The following is an 18,766-nucleotide window of genomic DNA, read 5'->3' as shown; positions in this document are numbered from 1 at the left end:
CCCAGACTGAGGTCCCTCCAGGCTGAGCCGAGTCTTGAACTGCCTCAGCCTCTCCAACCAGCCAAAGCTGCCACCCCAGCTTCAGCTCCTCTAATCCAGCTTTTGATCCTTCTTGCAGGACTACTTCAAAGGTGACGGCGCACAGGAGAGTGGGACAGGCCTCGATGTGGACACTCACTGTGGGCAACTGCAGAATTTCAAGCTGTATGGTGCTGAGGGCATGGTACAGGTATACCAGTGTGGCTAAATAATGAGAAAAAGGGGATAGAATGAGAAAATAATCCTATTGTCACCCCCTTAACATGCTCACCTGCCAGCTCTGTTACAGCTTGGCTCGTCTGCTTTTCAAAGGACTGAAGTAGTTTAGACTAAGCTATGTGAGATGTCAAGACCACACCACTCAAAGTGAGCATCACAGAAGCAAGCAATGAAAGCTTAAACCCAGCAAAAAGAAAGATGCTCCCCTGCAGCACCGCTAACAGCCCTCAGGCACGTCTCCTCAGCTGATACGGGTTGAAGTGCCAGGGCTGCCCGGTGCTATCACCTAACCAGCAACCACAGCGAATGGAAGAACGAGGCAGCACGCTCCAAAGGGCAACCAAGGCTTGTTATCTACCTCGCCCGCCAAAGCCCGGGCCACTGACTCACACACTTCGGACTTTAACAAGCAATAACTGTAAACCACACATACAATGAAACCGGACACCGAGAGAAAGTTCCTGTGGGTACAAAGCACAGCTGATACCACAATCATAAAATCATAGAATGGTTTGGGCTGGGAGGGACCTCAAAGCCCATCCAGTTCTGCCTCCCACTGGATCAGGGGCTCAAAGCCCCATCCAGCCTGGCCTTGAACATCTCCAGGGATGGAACATCCACAATTTCTCCGGGCAGCCTGGGCCAGGGCCTCCCCACCGTCACAGCAGAACATTTCTACCCAAGATCTCATCTCAATCTCCCCTCTTTTAGCTCAAAACCGTTTTCCCTCGTGCTCTCCCTGCCCTCCCTGATCCAGAGCCCCTCCCCAGCTTTCCTGGAGCCCCTTTCAGTACTGGAAGCTGCTCTGAGGTTTCCCTGGAGCCTTCTCTTCTCCAGGCTGAACAACCCCACCTCTTTCAGCCCATCCTCATAGCAGAGGTGCTCCAGCTCAGTCCCTGTGGGTACAAAACTCTGATATCACAGCAGAGTCCGTCCTCCAGGTCCTCTCCCAGAGCCTCAGAGGGTTACTTTGCATTCTTCAACACATGTTACAGCACTTTTAATTAAAGTAATTACCTATGAACTGCCTCACCAGCCAAGCACAGACACACAACCCACAGCACCCAGACAGCTCACGGGGTTCCAAGTCTGTGTAAGCCACAGACCACACAACAAATTGCAAAGTTCCTGCGCGCAGAAACTTCAAAATCCAAAGAACTGCAGGCCACCTCGCATTGAATGAGGCAACACAGCAGCTCCCCATCCAGGGAAAACCCTTCCCACACCCCAGTCCAGGCAGCTACTCTGGCTGCTGTGCCCGAAAGTTGTAGCAGTGCTTACTGTGCGTAAAAATTAAGGAAAAACAAGGCAAAAAACAGGCGTACTCTCCTCTTTCCTTCTCTTGGTCCCCACTGCTTTAAACTCTTTAATTCACTCTCTGTGCTCGGGTGATCGAGATCTCCCCTCCCGGCACCGGACGATATCCCAGCTGCTTTAGGCTGTGTCACACAACAAGCTTTTTGGCTTCTCTTTCCACTGTTTATATTTTTAACCCAACCACTTTTTTTTTTTTTCTTCTGCTGTTTCATTACCCTCCTACAAGAAAAAAAAATCTTACATATAACGGGGAGGAGAAGTGTGATTTGTAAAAGTATCTTGGGATTCCACAGGGCAATAATTTTGCCAGGGAAAGCAGTTGTGTTTCTGGGAACGGGACACCACTTACCGCGATGGCTGTTGTCCCGGGAACTAACAGGAATACAAAGATACACTGAGGTCACAAGCGTTTTGAGCTTTCCCACCACACAAACATCATAATATATTTATCAGATTCTGCGACAAAATATTCAGATTCCCTCCTGAATGACGACTCCGGAATCTGCCATCCTGGGGGTGTGATCCTACTCTCCAGCCTGATTACAGACTGCAGGATGACTTCCACAAATTTTTGTTCTCATGCCAACTTTGTCTTTAGTTTAAATAGTTCACAGAGTCATTTCTGCCTTCTGCACCAGCAGGGGTTAATATCAGCCATAAACCCCACCACACACAATGTAAACCTGCAAATACTATAAGATAATTACTGTAATGGGAAATAAATGTTCTAGGTATACACAGTTAATTTATAGCTGTTCACATGGTTTATTTCCTGATATCCTTCGCTTACATTTAACACAGATAAATGTGTTAAATTTAAGTCTCCAAATTCAGCCTGATCCTAATACTGAGAATATCCCAGTTTTCTTGCCCAGTCAAACCCTAAAAGAGAAAGGATTAAAACCCAAAGCAGTTTGGATGTTACAAGACCAGAGACAGACCTGCATAAACCAGGAACCCGCTCAAAAAATAACCTCAAATGAGGTGATTATTGAGGTGTGGCACGGAAGCAGCCTGGTTTGACGTACCGGAACACAGATTGGGACCTGACAGCACATGCCAATCTAATCCCAGCGGAGGGGCGTGCATCTGAGGGCATTTTGAAATCCAAATCAACATGCGGTTTGAGAAACACTTTACTGAAAAAAGGTACCAGCCAAGATTTGTGCCCAGGCTCCAGTGAAACAGCAGGCTGGGTTCCCTGGAACCCACGGGGAGCTCATCCCTATGGGACAGAGCCACCCATGCACTTGGAACCCAGACAGTGAGTGAGGGATACAGAATATCTCTGCAATAAAAGCGATTCTGCAGAAGAGTTTTGATCGCAAACTGCTCATTGTGTAATAAACATTGTTTTCCAGGGGGATGTGGTTTGGAAGCCATGGGCTGCAGCTCTGTGGCCCAGACGCAGGGGACCCCAGTGTCAAAGAGCCAACACCGAGCACGCAGCCCTGTGGCCCCCGAGCTCCACACCCTTGTACCCCGAGAAGCTCCCGTCTGCAGCCACAAACACCACGCAGCAGCTGGAGCACACAAGGCTCTCCTCCCTTAAGGCCTGAGCTTCCAGTGCTTGTCCTATCAGCCTCAGAATTTTTATTCTAGCCTCAGAATTCTGATTTCCTGTTAGTTTCCCTTTCTGCCCAGCCCTCGCGATAAGGCGCTGCGATAAAGCCCTTCCCTGGAAAAACAGAAGATCAAAGGACAACCAGAAGGCCAAGCAATATAAGGGAGATTATAACTGAGAATTTACACAACCTATAGCTAATATTTATGATTTATATATGTTAACTTCATAATATATTAATTACATAATACATGATTTCATAGAACCTATAACTATTTCATACAGCCAGGCTGCCAAGCCTGTGTTCCAAACCAAATGCAGCACAAACCCATCTATTTTAGAGAAGGTAAAACAATTCCTTCGGCCCCATTTACCAGCAGTAAGTGAGCACGGAGAAAAGGAAGCTGTTGCTTAGAAGACCAACTCACAGATGCAAGCTTTCAGTTTGAAATCAGCGAGGCCTTCATGGGGGATGCAGAAAGTAATGACTGCAAACTGTGGAAAAAGTACATTTCTTGTAAAGATTTGCTGGAGACTGGCGTGAAGCCCAGTGCAGCAGCAGAAAGGGACCCGTACAAGCTTTCCTTCAGAAACACAATTCCAATTAATGGTCATTGAGCCCAGCACATCCACCTAGCTTTCCGATCTCTGTTAGGCAATGGATCTCCAGAGAAAACAGTACGTCCTGCAAGAAGAGCCACCAAGTCATTGTTACTGTACTCTCTGCATGCAAACACACGCTCACACATCATTAAGCAACACAAAGTGTTTGTCCACACACACAACCAAGGTAACACCGTAACTGAGATACAAGGTATGAGCATGACTTGTCAGGTGCCTGCGTGCCTACTCAAAGCTTTCATCCAACATTAGACTAAATAAAAATCGTAAATGGTCAACACCAAATTTACTCATACTCTGTTCACTGCTATTCTAGAAGAGACAGTACTGGATTTTGGCTTAACAATAACCCATTAAAGACTGTATAATACCAGATAAGAGTCTTTACCAGCCCATCATCAATCACTGCTCATCACTAAGCACTTCTGAGGAACCATACCTACAAATAGGAGTTCCTACAACTGGAGTTGGGATTGTTCAGCCTGGAGAAGAGAAGGCTCCAGGGAGACCTCAGAGCAGCTTCCGGTCCTGAAAGGGGCTCCAGGAAAGCTGGGGAGGAACTCTGGATCAGGGAGGACAGGGAGAGGATGAGGGGGGATGGTTTTGAGCTAAAAGAGGGGAGATTGAGATTACATCTTAGGGAGAAATGTTTTGCTGTGAGGGTGGGGAGGCCCTGGCCCAGGCTGCCCAGAGCAGGGGTGGCTGCCCCATCCCTGGAGGGGTTCAAGGCCAGGCTGGATGGGGCTTGGAGCCCCTGATCCAGTGGGAGGCGTCCCTGCCCATGGCAGGGGTGGGACTGGATGGATCTGAGGTCCCTTCCAACCCAAACTATTCTGTCTTTTTTAGACATAAGTGAGAAAGAGGTCTGTTTAACATCAATTAAAAATACCCCACGCTGCCAACAGCGCCGTCTCCAATTTTGCTTCTTATCTATGGTCAGAAGACTCTCTCACACAGGCCCTTCAGGCCAGCGTCGGAGTGATTACACTGGAGCAAACCTCTCGTGCAGAGAAGCTTCCTGGGTGGAAACTCCATCGCAGAACAGCAGCCAGGGCTCACAGAGCTCAGCACGGAGCATGCTGCAAACACACAGCGTGAAACGCAGGCACACAGAGGAGTCTGGCCACGACCTGAGAACCACCAGAAGACAAATGCAAGAGTCCAGTGATAACAGACTGACGCAGCCACGGCACTCCAAGTCTTCCAGCAAAAGCAATTCTTGCCTCTGCAGCTGGGAATAACTGCGCCCAGCAAGCCTGGAGAGGGACTCCTGCAGTACATCCAGTGCCTCTGTCCCTGGAGAAAGCTCGGGACAGCTGCAGCAGCCATGGCTCCTGACGCAAGGGCGTCTCGCGGAAGCAACAGAGGAGGAAGTGTGGCAAGGAGCGGGCAGAGAAGAAAACTGCAACTACTTCAGAGCAGAGGAGAGCAAGACCACTTCCTAGCAGCTGGTGGAAAGAGCACACTTTGAATGCACTCCTGCTACCAGGACACAGTGAAAAGCAAGTTCAGCAGCGAGTACCTCTGGCTGGTTCAAACCCAAGCTCTCCACGCACGCAGTGATGGGCTTACAAACACTTACAGAAAGACGTGGTTAGAGGAGATGAGAACTGAAAGAGCATACAAGTTCTGTGTTGCATCAACACACTGTCACCCAGACCCAGTCCCATGCAGATATTCAGTGCAAATGCAAAGCAACTTGTTTCACTTTCCAAAGTTCAGCGTAACTGCAGCTCTGCCCTGCCCAGCATTCCCACCTTTTTAGTAACAGGAGACACAAAATTCGACCAGCTCTATCTGAGGAAGCAAATCCAGCAAGAGAGTTCTGAAAGGCCCTGTTGGTTACACACAGACACCTGCAGATGCGCTGCCAGGAACCCACGGGACACCTGGCTGTTTCCGTGTCCACGAGAACACTCTGCGGGAGCTCAGGCCCTGAGCAGGTGACAGCACGCAGACAGGCAGGACAGAAGCCAAGGGCTTCCATACCACAGCCACATGCTCCATTCTCGGGCCACTCTTCCCATCCAAAAGCTTGGATAAGGCAGTAAGGGGGGCTGGGAGCGCTTGGCAGCATGAGCTCCAGCTGCACTCTGCTCGAGCGAGCTCTGCAGAAGAAGAGGGATAGCAGTGAAGGTTTGCTGTGGATCTAACAGTGTTTCGGAGCTGACCTGAGGTCACGGCATGCATGTCCCATCCAGACCCCATGCCAAAACACACAGAGAATCATTTAGGTTGGAAAAGACCATTAAGATCATCAAGTCCAACCTTTAACCCAGCACTGCCAACTCCATTACTAAACCCTGTCCCTGAGCACCACAACCACTTGGCTCTGAAATCCCTCCAGGGATGGGGACTCCACCACTGTCCTGGGCAGCCTCTGCCAGGGTTTCACCACTCTTGGGATGAGGAAATTTTTCCTAATATCCAGTCTAACCCTCCCCTTGTGCAACTTAAGGCTGTTTCCTCTCATCCTATCACTTGTTCCTTAGGATAAGAGAGCAGCCCCCACCCCAGAACAACCTCACTTGAGGAGCCGCAGAGAGCGATGAGGTCTCCCCTCGGCCTCCTCCTCTCCAAGCTCCACAGCCCCAGCAGGGCCCTCTACACACTCCCAGCACCCCCGGGCTCCAGTCCCACCTGCTCCATTCCCACTTGCTTCTAACAACCCAGACTCCATTCCCACTCGCTCCACCACCCTTGGGCTCCATTCCCTGCACTCCACCCCCTCCTTCTTGCAGCGCCCCTAAGCTGCATTCTCACTCACTCCCAGCACCCCTATTCCTCATCCCCTCCTGCTCAGCGAACCTGAGCTCCATTCTCCATGCTGCATCCTCACCCGCTCCCAGCACCCCTGGGCTCCATTCCTACCTGCTCCCACAACCCCTGGACTCCATCCCCTGTGTCCCATTCCCACCCGTTCCCAGCACCCTGGGCTGCATTCATACCTCCATCCCCTGCTCCCCGTCCCCACTCCCATCCCTTGCTCCCCAAGCCCTCCTGCTCCCCATCCCCATTCCCTGCTCCCCATCCCCTCCTCCCCCCCATCCCCACTCTCATCCTCTGCTCCCCATCTCCTCCTGCTCCCCATTCTCCCCATCCCTACTCCCCAAGCCCTCCTGCTCCCCATCCCCATTCCCTGCTCCCCATCCCCATTCTCATCCCCTCCTCCCCCCATCCCCACTCTCATCCTCTGCTCCCCATCTCCTCCTGCTCCCCATTCTCCCCATCCCTACTCCCCCTGTCCTGTTCCCTCTGCTCCCCCTCCCCTGTTCCCCATCCCCTCCTGCTCCCCATCCCCATTCTCATCCCCTGCTCCCCATCTCCTCCTGCTCCCCATTCTCATCCCTTGCTCCCCATCCCTACTCCCCCTCCCCTGTACCCCATCCCCTCCTGCTCCCCTTGTTCCCCATCCCCTCCTGCTCCCCCTGCTCCCCATTCCCCGTTCCCTATCCCCTGCTCCCCATCCCCTCCTGCTCCCCCTGCTCCCCATGCCCTGTTCCCTGTCCCCATCCCCTTTCTCATCCCCTGCTCCCCATCTCCTCCTGCTCCCCGTTCTCATTCCTTGCTCCCCATCCCTACTCCCCCTCCCCTGTTGCCCATCCCCTCCAGCTCCCCCCGCTCCCCCTCCCCTCCCGCTCCCAGGGTCCCCCTCCCGCTCCCCCCATCCCGTCGCCGTCCCCGCCCGGGGCGGTGTCCCCACTCACCGCCGCAGCCCGGTCGCTGCGGGGAGCAGAGCGGAGGCTCCCGGCTCCGAACGCGCCCCCGCTTCCCCCTTCCAGCCGCTCGCTCCGCCCCTTCCCGCCCTCCGCGCGCGGCCTGGTCCCTCCCCCGGCCCGGGGGCGGCAGGGGAGGGCGGGGGGGGGGGCAGCCCCCGCGGGGACCTCCGCTCCCCTTCCAGCCTCCCCCGAGCCGGCCGGGGATTCACGGGGAAAGGATGGATCGAGAGGGATCTGCAGATGCTGGGGCTGAGCCACCCTCAGTCGTGCGCCTGCGTCAGGGCAGTCCGCCCACAGACACCGCCTGGGTGGGGAAGGGATGGAGAGCAGCCCTGAGGGGCAGGGCTGGGGGCCGAGAGCCTCGGCGTGAGCCGGCAGCGTGTGCTCCCAGCCCAGGAACCACCCGTGCCCTGGGCTGCATCCAGAGCAGGGGGGACCAGCAGGGAGGGAGGGGATCCTGCCCCTCTGCTCCGCTCTGGGAGACCCACCTGGAGCCCTGGGTCCAGTTCTGGATCCTCAGCACAGGGAGGACATGGAGCTGTGGGAGCGAGTCCAGAGGAGGCCACGGAGATGCTCTGAGGGCTGTAGCACCTCTACTGTGAGGCCAGGCTGAGAGAGTTGGGGTTGTTCAGCCTGGAGAGGAGAAGGCTGCGGGGAGACCTTAGAGCAGCTTCCAGTGCTGAAAGGGGCTCCAGGAAAGCTGGGGAGGGGCTCTTGCTGAGGGAGTGCAGGGACAGGATGAGGGGGAACGGTTTTGAGCTGAAAGAGGGGAGATTGAGATGAGATCTTGGGGAGAAATGTTCTGTGAGAGTGGGGAGGCCTGGCCCAGGGTGCCCAGAGCAGCGGTGGCTTTGAGGTCCCTTCCAACCCAAACCAGTCTGTGATTCTATGAATTGAAAGCTTTCCAATTCTTTACCTCTCCAAAACAGCAGATTTCCAATCCTGAACTTCCCTAGGCACTTGCTGTGAAAGGCTTACAAGTGAGGTGCTGCCTGTGTGGTTCCTTGAGGTATTTTGTGTTCCCTCATTCTTCTTCCTGCCTTCTGTGCTGTGACACCAAGTGAGGACACTTAGAAGAGCAGCTGCTCTGTGCTGTGGTCTCTAATGGCCCTCTTTTGTTTCTCATCTTGGTTCCCAGTCCTCTAGGGACACAGCTGACAAACGTAGCTCTTTTTGCAGGAATCATCTGGAGATTCCTGGCTGTTGCTTGTTTGGCAGCGAGAAAGCCAGACAGGCTTTAGTAAGAAGCCAGGATCTTCCTCCTTCTCCCAACCCCATTGCTGAACTTTTGGCTGTGCTTTTCCCTGCACATTTACATTTTTAGTGCACTGCAGGTGTGGTTCCGCAGGTGTTTGGGATCTCCTTTCCTGTGCTGAATGTAAACATGAGCTGGTCCTGTGTCTGTACCCATAAACGTATCTCAAGTGTGTTTTTGCCTGGACAAAGCCTGTATCCATTGCCTGATGCTGTTGGTGCCACATGTGCAGGACCCCCATGCCAGGTATTGTCCGTGGTTTCCTGCTTTCCAGGCACAGACGGATCAGCCGTGTCGAACCGTGCTCCTTGGCTCTCTTCCCGAGGCGGCTTTTATTGCTGTTCTTCCGTGCTCGCTGCTTAGTCAACAGGTTCCACGGGCACCATGAGACGCGTTTGCTACCAGGCGCAGAAAAACAACCTGCGCTGCCGTGAAGGAGGGGGCACATCTCGCTCCCACCCCATCTGCCAGCCAGCTACGTGTCATCAACATGTCCTGGCCAAGGAGGCCACGGAACCTAATCCCTCCCCTTCAGGTCAGATGTAACCAGCCGAGCTAAATTGGAAGCTGCAATAATAAAGCTATCAGCTCACCGCGGGGTATTTAAAGCCAGGGAGCAACTGCAAGGGTTGGGTTTCAGAACTTTTGCAAAGTCAGTGATATTGAGGCCACCAGGGCTGGAAGCAGTTTTTATCCCAGACGTGTTAGGATACACGGTAGTGCTCTTAAAAGGAAATAAGCTCTCAAGTGGTGGCTGGAGTTAGTGCACTCCATAGATATGCAGGCTTCCAGTTCATGGGAATAACTCAGCTGAACAGAAGGGGCAAAAAAAAAAAGAAAGAAAAAGGCCCAGAAGGGGATTAATTGGTTTTGGTTTTTTTTTTTGGGGGGGGGGGGGAGTGGGGTTGGGTTTGGTGGGTTTTTTTTGGAGAGAAAGTGTGAGGAAGGAAAAAGAAGAATAGGCCAGGGAAAAAAAAGGATTTAAATGCGATTTCATAGAATCATGGAATGGTTTGGATTGGAAGGGACCTCAAAGCCCACCCAGTCCCACCCTGCCCTGGGCAGGGACACCTCCCACTGGATCAGGGGCTCCAAGCCCCATCCAGCCTGGCCTTGAACCCCTCCAGGGATGGGGCAGCCACCCCTGCTCTGGGCAACCTGGGCCAGGGCCTCCCCACCCTCATCGTGAAGAATTTCCTTGTAATGCCTAATCTAAATCTTCCCCCTTCCAATTTAAATCCATTCCCCCTTGTCCCATCACTCCAGGCCCTTGTATAAAGGGCCTCCCCAGCTCTCTTGTGGCCCCCTTCAGGTACCAGAAGGCCCCTATAAGGTCTGTATTTGTGGTGAATAGTTTCAGCATGATCCGTCACACATGAGCTGTAGGTGTGAACCCCTGTCCCAGAGAGGTGAACACAGCACCAAATGTGGCCTTTCCACTCATTTCCAACAAAGACCTAAAACATAATCAGAAGTGGGTCAGAACTGGGAAAATACCCTCTCCTCCCACCCTCGGGGCTGTTGTCTGCCCAGGTGTGGGTGCATTATCATTATCAATTTGTGTAATTGCTGATTGATTCAAAACAAGGCGGTGTGTGAGTGTGAAATGAGTCCATGTCCCATTTCCAGAGTTCTGGAATGTGTTCTGCACCCAGCACTTCTGTGTTTCACAAACTCATCCAAACCAGCCAAATCTTAAAAGGGGCAGGGAAGGACAGCGCTGTGTCCTCTCATAAAAGGGAATCCAGAGACAAGTGAAAACTTATCTGAGGATCAAATTTACTGAGCAATTGCCCTTCCTAGAAGAGGTTCTCCATGCGTTCACAGTGCAGCTACCCAAAAATGAGGGATGGGCTGTTCTTCCTTCCCTTGATGAAGCTTCATTTCGACTACAGCTATGGTTTTGTCTCTGTTGCTGGTTGGTAAAGTTTGGAGAGTGAAAGATTTTTACAAGGTTACGCAAAAAAAAAAAAAAAAAAGAGAGCTGCCTTAAGGTATAGCAAAATCCATCCCTCTGGAGTCTGTTTTTTCTTTAATGCCTGGATGAAACTCTTGCCTCTGGAGTCTCTGTGCATAGCCGGGTCTCTGGGACACCAGCCAAGACAGGAATTGTAGCTGCCTGAATCACGCGCTCAGCAGGTGTAAATTGTGTTCAGGGAGAGTTCACCTTTTGTCCTTAACCCCAGAGGCAGTTTCTCTTCATTACCAAGGGGAGATGGGGAAGAAGATTATCATCGCTTCCTCATTGCGTGCCAGAGTGCTGTATCACAAGGAGAAAATCTGTTCCTACATTCCCGAGTAAGTTTCTCCTAAGTGTCTGCAGGAAAACGGAGCGAGGAGTAACAGTGACTGCAGGAGAGCTGAAACGAAGTGACAGAAACAGAGGAGGGATTGCTCTACTGAGATTTTTTCAAGCAGATCCCTGGTAGGTCCTCCCATCAATAAAGAGACCAGCAGGACGAGTGAGAGGAATCTGCCCCTCTGCTCCACTCTCCTGAGACCCACCTGGAGCCCTGTGTCCAGTTCTGGAGTCCTCAGCCCAGGAAGGACATGGAGCTGTTGGAGCGGGTCCAGAGGAGGCCACAGAGATGATCCAAGGGTTGGAGCACCTCTGCTCCGAGGCCAGGCTGAGAGAGTTGGGGTTGTTCAGCCTGGAGAAGAGAAGGCTGTGGGGAGACCTTAGAGCAGCTTCCAGTGCTGAAAAAGGCTCCAGAAAAGCAAAGCTGTGGAGGGCATGGAGTGATAGAACAAGGAGGAATGGCATCAAACTAGAAGGGGGAAGATTTAGATTAGAAATTAGGAAGAAATTCTTCATGCTGAGGGTGGGGAGGCCCTGGCCCAGGTTGCCTGGAGAAGTTGTGGCTGCCCCATCCCTGGAGGGGTTCAAGGCCAGGTTGGATGGGACTTCGAGCAACCTGATCCAGTGGTTGGTGTCCCTGCCTATGGCAGGGGTGGGACTGGATGGGACTAAGCAACCCTAACCCTCCCAGCCTGTCCTCACAGCAGAGGTGCTCCAGCCCTCGGAACATCTCCGTGGCCTTCTTTGGACCTGTTCCAACAATTCCATCTCCTCTTCATGTTGGGGATTCCAGAACTGGACACAGGGCTGCAAGTGGAGTCTCATGAGAGTGGAGTAGAGGGGCAGAATCCCCTCTCTCACCCTGCTTTCCAGTCACTCGGAAAACCCTAGGGTACTATTCCAGTGCATAATGATGGAGCACAGGATCTGAGTCTCCTCTTCCAGTTCCCATTTCAGGATCATCACTTGCCTGCTGGCTTCTGTTTGGGATCTCTTACATAGGATCTGGACAAACATTTTCAGGGTGTCTGCAGGCTTATCAGGACCTTACGCAGATCTCCAGCAACCTAATCAATAATTTTGATGGGAAAAGGTACTCTAAATAACCACAGGCATCACTCTCAGTTTGGGTTCAGTGACCTTTTGGATCCAGAGCTGGTTTGTTGGAAACAAAGGGGTTCCAGAAAACCCACTTTGCTACCTGAACCACACCAGTGTTTCTGGATGGAACAACTCCCCTTGGTGTCGACAGCCTGTGGAGCAGCCACCGCGCCGAGGCTCCCTCCCCGCTGACCATGCCAGCTGTCCCGTAGCTCCCCCAGAATTTAAGATTGTACTTTTTCAGAAGCATTTTCCCCTGCAGATTTAAATAATTAATTGGGACGTGCCTAGTGGGTCTGGAGACTTAGAAGCGGCAGCCAAGATGTGTGACCAAGTGACCTTTTGCCGTCCTGCTCGTCCCTGTGCTCTCACTGTGCTCAAAGGGACGCTGTCAAAATTGCTAGGACTTAAAACTTTAACCCATGCTGACAAGTTGTTCTACGTTATAAATCCTACCTACACGATTACCACGACTGCTTGGTTTGTTTTGTTCCAGCCGGCTTTGCTGAAGGCTCCACAATGTCTCCAGTTGTCCTTTTGGGGAGGGGGATGTTTTTAAATGCCCGGCTTATTCTGAGTCCTGTTAAAATCGAGTTGATGTGTGCGAGCTCCCCTCAGCACAGAGCTCACCGGGATTGTATGAATTGTCTGCACCCTGGAAACAGAGACAAGTGCATGGAGGTCTCTACTGAAGGGGCTTTTCGAAGCTGTTTTGGAAGGCCCCCAGTCATCCTTTGTTGTTTTGGGGCCAATAAGAATGTTTGGCTAGACTGCCCTGGTAATATTAAGTGTTCGATAGGTGTTAGTTAGATGTGAGATGTCATCCAGCTGGACTCCCAGGAATGAACAAAGGAGAGGGGATAACAGAAGGGGGAGAAACAAGTTGGTCAGTGTTGCTATTTACCTCAGCATGGCTCCCTTTTGGATATATTGAAATATCAAATCAGAGTCTTCTCAATAGGAATATTTTTGCCTGACTCCTTTGGGATCTCTGTGCTTGCCGGGGAAAACAGTTTCTCAAGGCTGACTGGCGCAATTGTAAGCGACAGCTTAAATTATGGTTATTTCTCCAAGTATTTCATGTGTTACTTTCTCCCACTGGAGATTAAGAAGCTGCAATTAAGTGTAGGGGAAAGGGAACTGTGATGGCATCGTTCCTCGGGGCTGTGGTGACTAGGAAATGCTGTTGCTTGGTACCTGACTTGCTGGTGACCAAATCGTGCAAATTTCTGAGACGGAGAAGGCGAGTTCTGCTCAGGTTCTGCTCTACACGTGCAGAAGTAATTCAGCCTCTGAATGATGTGACTGTGCAGTTGGGAAGAGTCAGGCCATAGCTGCAGGGCTGGGAAGAGGGGGCTCTGCGGGGAAGCTTACATTTTGATGCTGCTTTATGATCACACGGGGAATGAGAACGTTCTCTATAGAGTCAAGTTATGGTTTGCTGGAGAGGAAAACTGCAGCTCACCGCCGCGGAAGAGATGGGTGGCGGTGGATGTTCGTCCTGCCTGGGTGTGTTCTCAGGCCCTGCTATTCTTCTCGGGCACACGCCCTAATGTTCTCTTGACGCAAAACACTCGATGCTGCTTTTCCTTGAACTCTTTGGTGCACGTGTGGCTGGTCTTGGGAGTGTGTCCAAGGCAAACTGAGTGTCAAGAGCGTTCATAATTTATATCAAAACATTACCTCGTTACGTCACAGTGCTGGCAATGGCTTTCTGTCAGTGTCTCATCACCGCACGAGGTTACGTTGCTCGGGAACGTCAGGATCTGTAGCACTTCATCTGCTGACAAAGCAGGGAGACGGTGAATTTGGACACGGTACCGTGATGATTCCTGCATTAGCAGAGCCTGTGAGCATGTCAGCCCCTAACTGGTGGCAAAGTCATTCCAGTACAGGGAAGAAACATAGAATCATGGAATGGGTTGGGTTGGAAGGGACCTCAAATCCATCCAGTCCCACCTCCCAGTGGATCAGGGGCTCCAAGCCCCATCCAACCTGGCCTGAACCCCTCCAGGGCTGGGGCAGCCACCCCTGCTCTGGGTGACGAAAGGAAAGAGAAAAAAACCCTTTCTTTAGCTGGGTCAGAAAGCTTTTACCCTTGAATAAAAAGGATGTGTGTATGATGTGATTTTCTATTTTCTATCATTTAGAGGAAAAACGCACACAGACACTGCAAACCTTCCTAAAAAACTTACTTTAGTGTGGAAATAACAGTTGGAAACTACTGGTTGTGGACGGGGAATTGGAATAAAAGGAGAAAAGGGGAACGTTCCGTGCTCTGCGCAGCGTTCGGGGAACGGGGAGGGGGAGAGAGAGCCGTAACGCGCATTGGTGGTTCAGTGGTAGAATTCTCGCCTGCCACGCGGGAGGCCCGGGTTCGATTCCCGGCCAATGCAGCTTCGCTTTTTGCCGGCAGCAAAACCGGCGTCGCTGCACTCGCAGCTCCCGTTTTGTTGGTTTTTTTTTTTTTCTCCCCGAGCGGGAAAAGGCAGCGCCGCGAGGGGAGGCGGAAAGTGTTGGGGGCGGAAAGTGTTGGGGGCGGAAAGTGAGGGGGCCGCGTGTCCCTGCGGGCCCACGGAGCCAAAAAAAAGAGCCCAAAATAAGCATTTGGAGATGCCGGGGATTGAACCCGGGACCTCACACATGCGAAGCGCGCGCTCTACCACTGAGCTACATCCCCTGCTGGAAAACCCGCCCCAGCCCGGCGCTATCAGAGGGTGCGCAGGCGGGAGCCGCCCCCGCTGCTTCGCGCTCCTTTCTCTTCCCGCCAGTCCCGCCATTCCCCCCTCCCTCCCCGCCGCCCTGGGCGGTCCCCGCCGCCTGGGGTCCCACCCTCAGCCCCACACCCGGCGCAAGACGCGCTTAACTGCTACAAACAGTGGAATGTTTGGATTGAAGCTAAAGTAAAGTTTCATATAAGCAACTGTGGTTTTGAAAGTCACGCAGAACGCCCCCCTGAGAGCTCGGGGGTTCCAGGCACCGTTATGCCTCGTGTTCGGCTGAACACTGGTGCGCTTCTCTGAACTCGCCTCTTTGCAGCCTTTCCCTGACACAAAAAGTGGTTACTACTACAAAAAGTCAAATATTTTTGATTTAATCTAGAGATGGTGTCCAGTTCTGGAATCCTTCAGAGTTTGGTGATAGAAGACCCCTGATTTTGATGAGGTACATTTCTTTTTGGTGACCTGCCTACTAGCTTCCAGAGATCATGAAATGAGGGAGAATAGTGTTTCCATCATAGAATCATAGAATCATAGAATAACCAGGTTGGAAGAGACCCACCGGATCATCGAGTCCAACCATTCCTATCAATAATCGAGTCCAACCATTCCTATCAAGATATCCATCTTGATCTTAGTGTGAATATATAAGTATAGATAATCCAGGTGATTTGATGGGTCAAGTTGTTCATCTGTTACATCGGATGAAAGGTTCCTGTGTGCCACAGTAGCTGGTTGTGGTAAGTCCCTCCAGCTGGATATTTCAATCCCTTGTGTGGCTGTTAAAACGATAGAAGAGAGTGATTTCCAGGGGTTCTATGGTGGCAATTTATAGCTCTGTAATCTCATAGTCCCAGGATGCTTATAATTTAGGAATACAAAACTCTGAATGCAGAATAATACCAGTCTCACTTGAATGCTGTCTTTGCCAGCTACCTGGCATCTCAGAGAACGAGGCCTGAAGCAGCTCTGGGATTCAAGAGTTCTCACATCCTTCTGTGTCTTTGCGTGTTTCCTCCCCCCCTGCCTTTTTTTTTTTTTTGTTACATCCTCCTTAGTCCTAACGACCCTCTCATTTCATGGAGAGGCCAGGTGATTTGGTCAGATTCTTGTCTTTCCCTGCAATATGCCATGTGCTTTCCCTTGGAGGTGTTTAAAAGACATGTAAATATGGTGCTTACGGACATGGTTTAGTGGTGGAGTTGGCAGTGTTAGGTTTACAGTTGGACTTGATGATCTTAAAGGTCTTTTCCAACCTAAATGATTCTATAATTCTATAATTCTAGAAGGAGATGGAGCTGTTGGGATGGGTCCAGAGGAGGCTACAAGGATGATGTGAGGGCTGGAGAACCTCCCGTACGAGGACAGGCTGAGAGAGCTGGGGTTGCTCAGCCTGGAGAAGAGAAGGCTGAGGGAAGATCTTACAGCCTAACAAAGGATGTTTGGTTTCTAAAACTCTAAAATGAGTCTCAAAAAGGTTGATTTGCTGGCATGTTTGGTATCAAACCCACCTAGGAATCCCCAGCCAGCTCCCTGGAAGCCCGCAGCGCACACTCAAGGAGAGGGGGAGAGCCTAAGGAGCTGCCTAAAACAACATCTTCTCGAGCACATCTTTAAACCCAGAGCAGGTTCATAGCCACAACGGCAATGAAAACATAGGGCAATTAGAAACCTTCTCCCTCCTTCTGTTAATCTTTCTGTAGGCTTCAGAACGGCAGAAAATTAATAATACAGATATTCTGATGTCTTTATGGATTTCTCAGCCTCGATGGAAAGTCAGTCCCATCGTGAAAGCTCCTGTCTGGGAGGTGGATCCAGGCAGAACACATTCAGGCTGCTGAGAAGAGCAGCAACAGATCCAAAGCTCATCAGAAAGGATTTAATTACTGTCCCTCTGGAACCAACACAAGAGCTTATGTGCTGTTTCTGTTAAAGCAAAACAACACTTCTGTTGCAGCTGGATCTAAATATCCTCCAGATCACCACCTCCCAAACACAGGATAAACGGAATGATTCAGGCAGGACTCAGCAAGTGGATGCTACAGGAGAAAATAAAATGTTTTGCACCAAGCTGTAAAGCAAGACAAAATGACCCATTATAATGCTGTCATAGAATCATGGAATGGTTTGGGTTGGAAGGGACCTCAAAGCCCATCCAGTCCCACCCCCTGCCATGGGCAGGGACACCTCCCACTGGATCAGGGGCTCCAAGCCCCATCCAACCTGGCCTTGAACCCCTCCAGGGATGGAACATCCACAATTTCTCTGGGCAACCTCGGCCGGGGCCTCCCCACCCTCACAGCAAAACATTTCTCCTTAAGATCTCATCTCAACCTTCCCTCTTTCAGCTTAAAACCATTCCCTCATCCTCTCCTTTCACTCCCTGATCAAGAGCCAATCCGCTATCAATCTATTTGGTGGGAAGGCCAAGCCCACCAGGACTGCATGTCCTTAGAGCCTCGGGAAGCAGAAATGGAGCCGCGTTGCAGCAACAAAGCTCCCAGCACCCAAGCACATCTCCCGGTCCTTCAGCTTCCACCCACAGCCCTGGTCTTGTCCAGATGTCTGGAGGCAGCCCCTGCTGCCAGGAAACACTTTGTCATCTTGTGCAGAGCAGTTTTTAATGCTGCTGGACGCCAGACACAAGCTGGACATTCAGCTTTCTCAGAGGACTACATTCACCTCTTTGTGTTTGGGTTTCAGTGCTGACATCAGGGAAAAACAATGTCACTCTGTCATCTGGCATCTACTCCTTGTTCCTTGGTGGGATTAACTCATTCCTGGTACCTCGCAAGCCGTAAAGGTTCAAGGGAGGCCTTCCTTGCCCCTGGGGATGGGTTTTTCCTTCAGTCTGCTCCAGCTTTTGCATTTCTCACCGATTCTCATTGAACAGTGCTTAAATTTACTCTGTGTTTCCTGTAGTCCAGCCTGGAAGAAGTTCAAAGCCACCCAGCCTGCGTCAGCGCTATCACAGTGACATTGAAGAGACAGAAGGGCATTCCCGGGGTTCCCATCACTGCACTTGTTCCCAGGATTAAATGTTTGCACTCAGAATTCCTTCTTAAAATCCACACCCTCCGTCACTAACACACAGAAGCGAAGCGTAGCGGTGTAAAGCAAACAGACGGGGAGTGTCCGTCTCACTGACCCAGCTCAGCCCTGTGCAGCCCGTACCACGCGATGCTCGCCTGCCTGGCCTGTGTGAGGTCTCTGCTCCCGCGTGTGCTATCTTCCTTCTGCTTTCCACACCACAACCTCTGCATGACGGCTGTTTACAAGGTTCGACCGAGTGCAGAGCCCCTGGCAGTGGCAGCAGCCAGGTATAAAGTTGATTTTCTTCTGTCATATAATCACATTGTCCATTTGTTGGAAGCATCCGTATGAGTCAGTGTGGGATATTCACCAATCTCTTATGTTATTTATATTTTATTTAGAGTTCCTGTCCTCCTTTGGAACTTATCCCTGCTGGAGAGCAAGAAAACCATACAGTAACTACTCATTTATGCCACTTACTAAACCATTTTAAATAATAACTTCATGAGAAGAAGAATGTGGACAGAGTTGTGATTGCAAAGTGAAGCAACTAAACAAATGCCTGATGTTCCATTTACCATAGCTTTACCCATTGCCACTACTTGGGAATATTTTGCTCAGAACAACCACGAGGAGGTCGTGCACATGCATGAGATGGAGTTTGAACACAGTTACCATCTTCAGTCCTCCAAACACAAATTGCTTTTTCTCCTGTATTGCTGCATCTTTGATTTTTGTTGACTTAACCCTCTTGTTCATGGTGGAGAAATGGAGGAATAAAGTAAGGAATTCTGTGCTTAGTTCCCGTTGTACGAGGTGTCCTGCAGAGCCCAAGGGTTTCAGCTGGGTTTTGTTGTTCCCAGTAAGAACATCAACAAG

At 51.2% G+C, this 18,766-nt stretch overlaps 1 protein-coding gene and 2 non-coding genes across 5 annotated transcripts in view; 1 reads left to right on the top strand and 2 right to left on the bottom strand.

Annotated features, from left to right (window-relative positions):
- Positions 1 to 7,570, bottom strand: part of GPD2 (glycerol-3-phosphate dehydrogenase 2) — a 43,785-nt gene extending 36,215 nt beyond the window's left edge. Inside the window, exon 1 of one of the 3 annotated variants that reach the window (XM_069861676.1) lies at positions 7,468 to 7,570. The gene's annotated coding sequence lies outside the window, so the exon portion shown is untranslated. Of the gene's footprint in view, positions 1 to 310; positions 334 to 5,517; positions 5,544 to 7,467 lie in introns of those variants that run through there. The other 2 variants (XM_069861678.1, XM_069861679.1) reach the window with 2 other exon arrangements.
- A 6,889-nt stretch (positions 7,571 to 14,459) lies between these two features.
- On the top strand, positions 14,460 to 14,530 carry TRNAG-GCC (transfer RNA glycine (anticodon GCC)). Its single transcript has one exon. It is a non-coding gene; the product is annotated as a tRNA-Gly (tRNA).
- A 212-nt stretch (positions 14,531 to 14,742) lies between these two features.
- TRNAA-CGC (transfer RNA alanine (anticodon CGC)) lies at positions 14,743 to 14,814 on the bottom strand. Its single transcript has one exon. It is a non-coding gene; the product is annotated as a tRNA-Ala (tRNA).
- Positions 14,815 to 18,766: the final 3,952 nt, after the last annotated feature.

Source organism: Phaenicophaeus curvirostris, chromosome 7, assembly GCF_032191515.1.
Source record: "Phaenicophaeus curvirostris isolate KB17595 chromosome 7, BPBGC_Pcur_1.0, whole genome shotgun sequence".
In the NCBI taxonomy this organism is placed as follows: domain Eukaryota; kingdom Metazoa; phylum Chordata; class Aves; order Cuculiformes; family Cuculidae; genus Phaenicophaeus; species Phaenicophaeus curvirostris.
The sequence above is the reverse complement of the archived record's forward strand: the minus strand, read 5'-3'. Positions and strand labels throughout refer to the sequence as shown.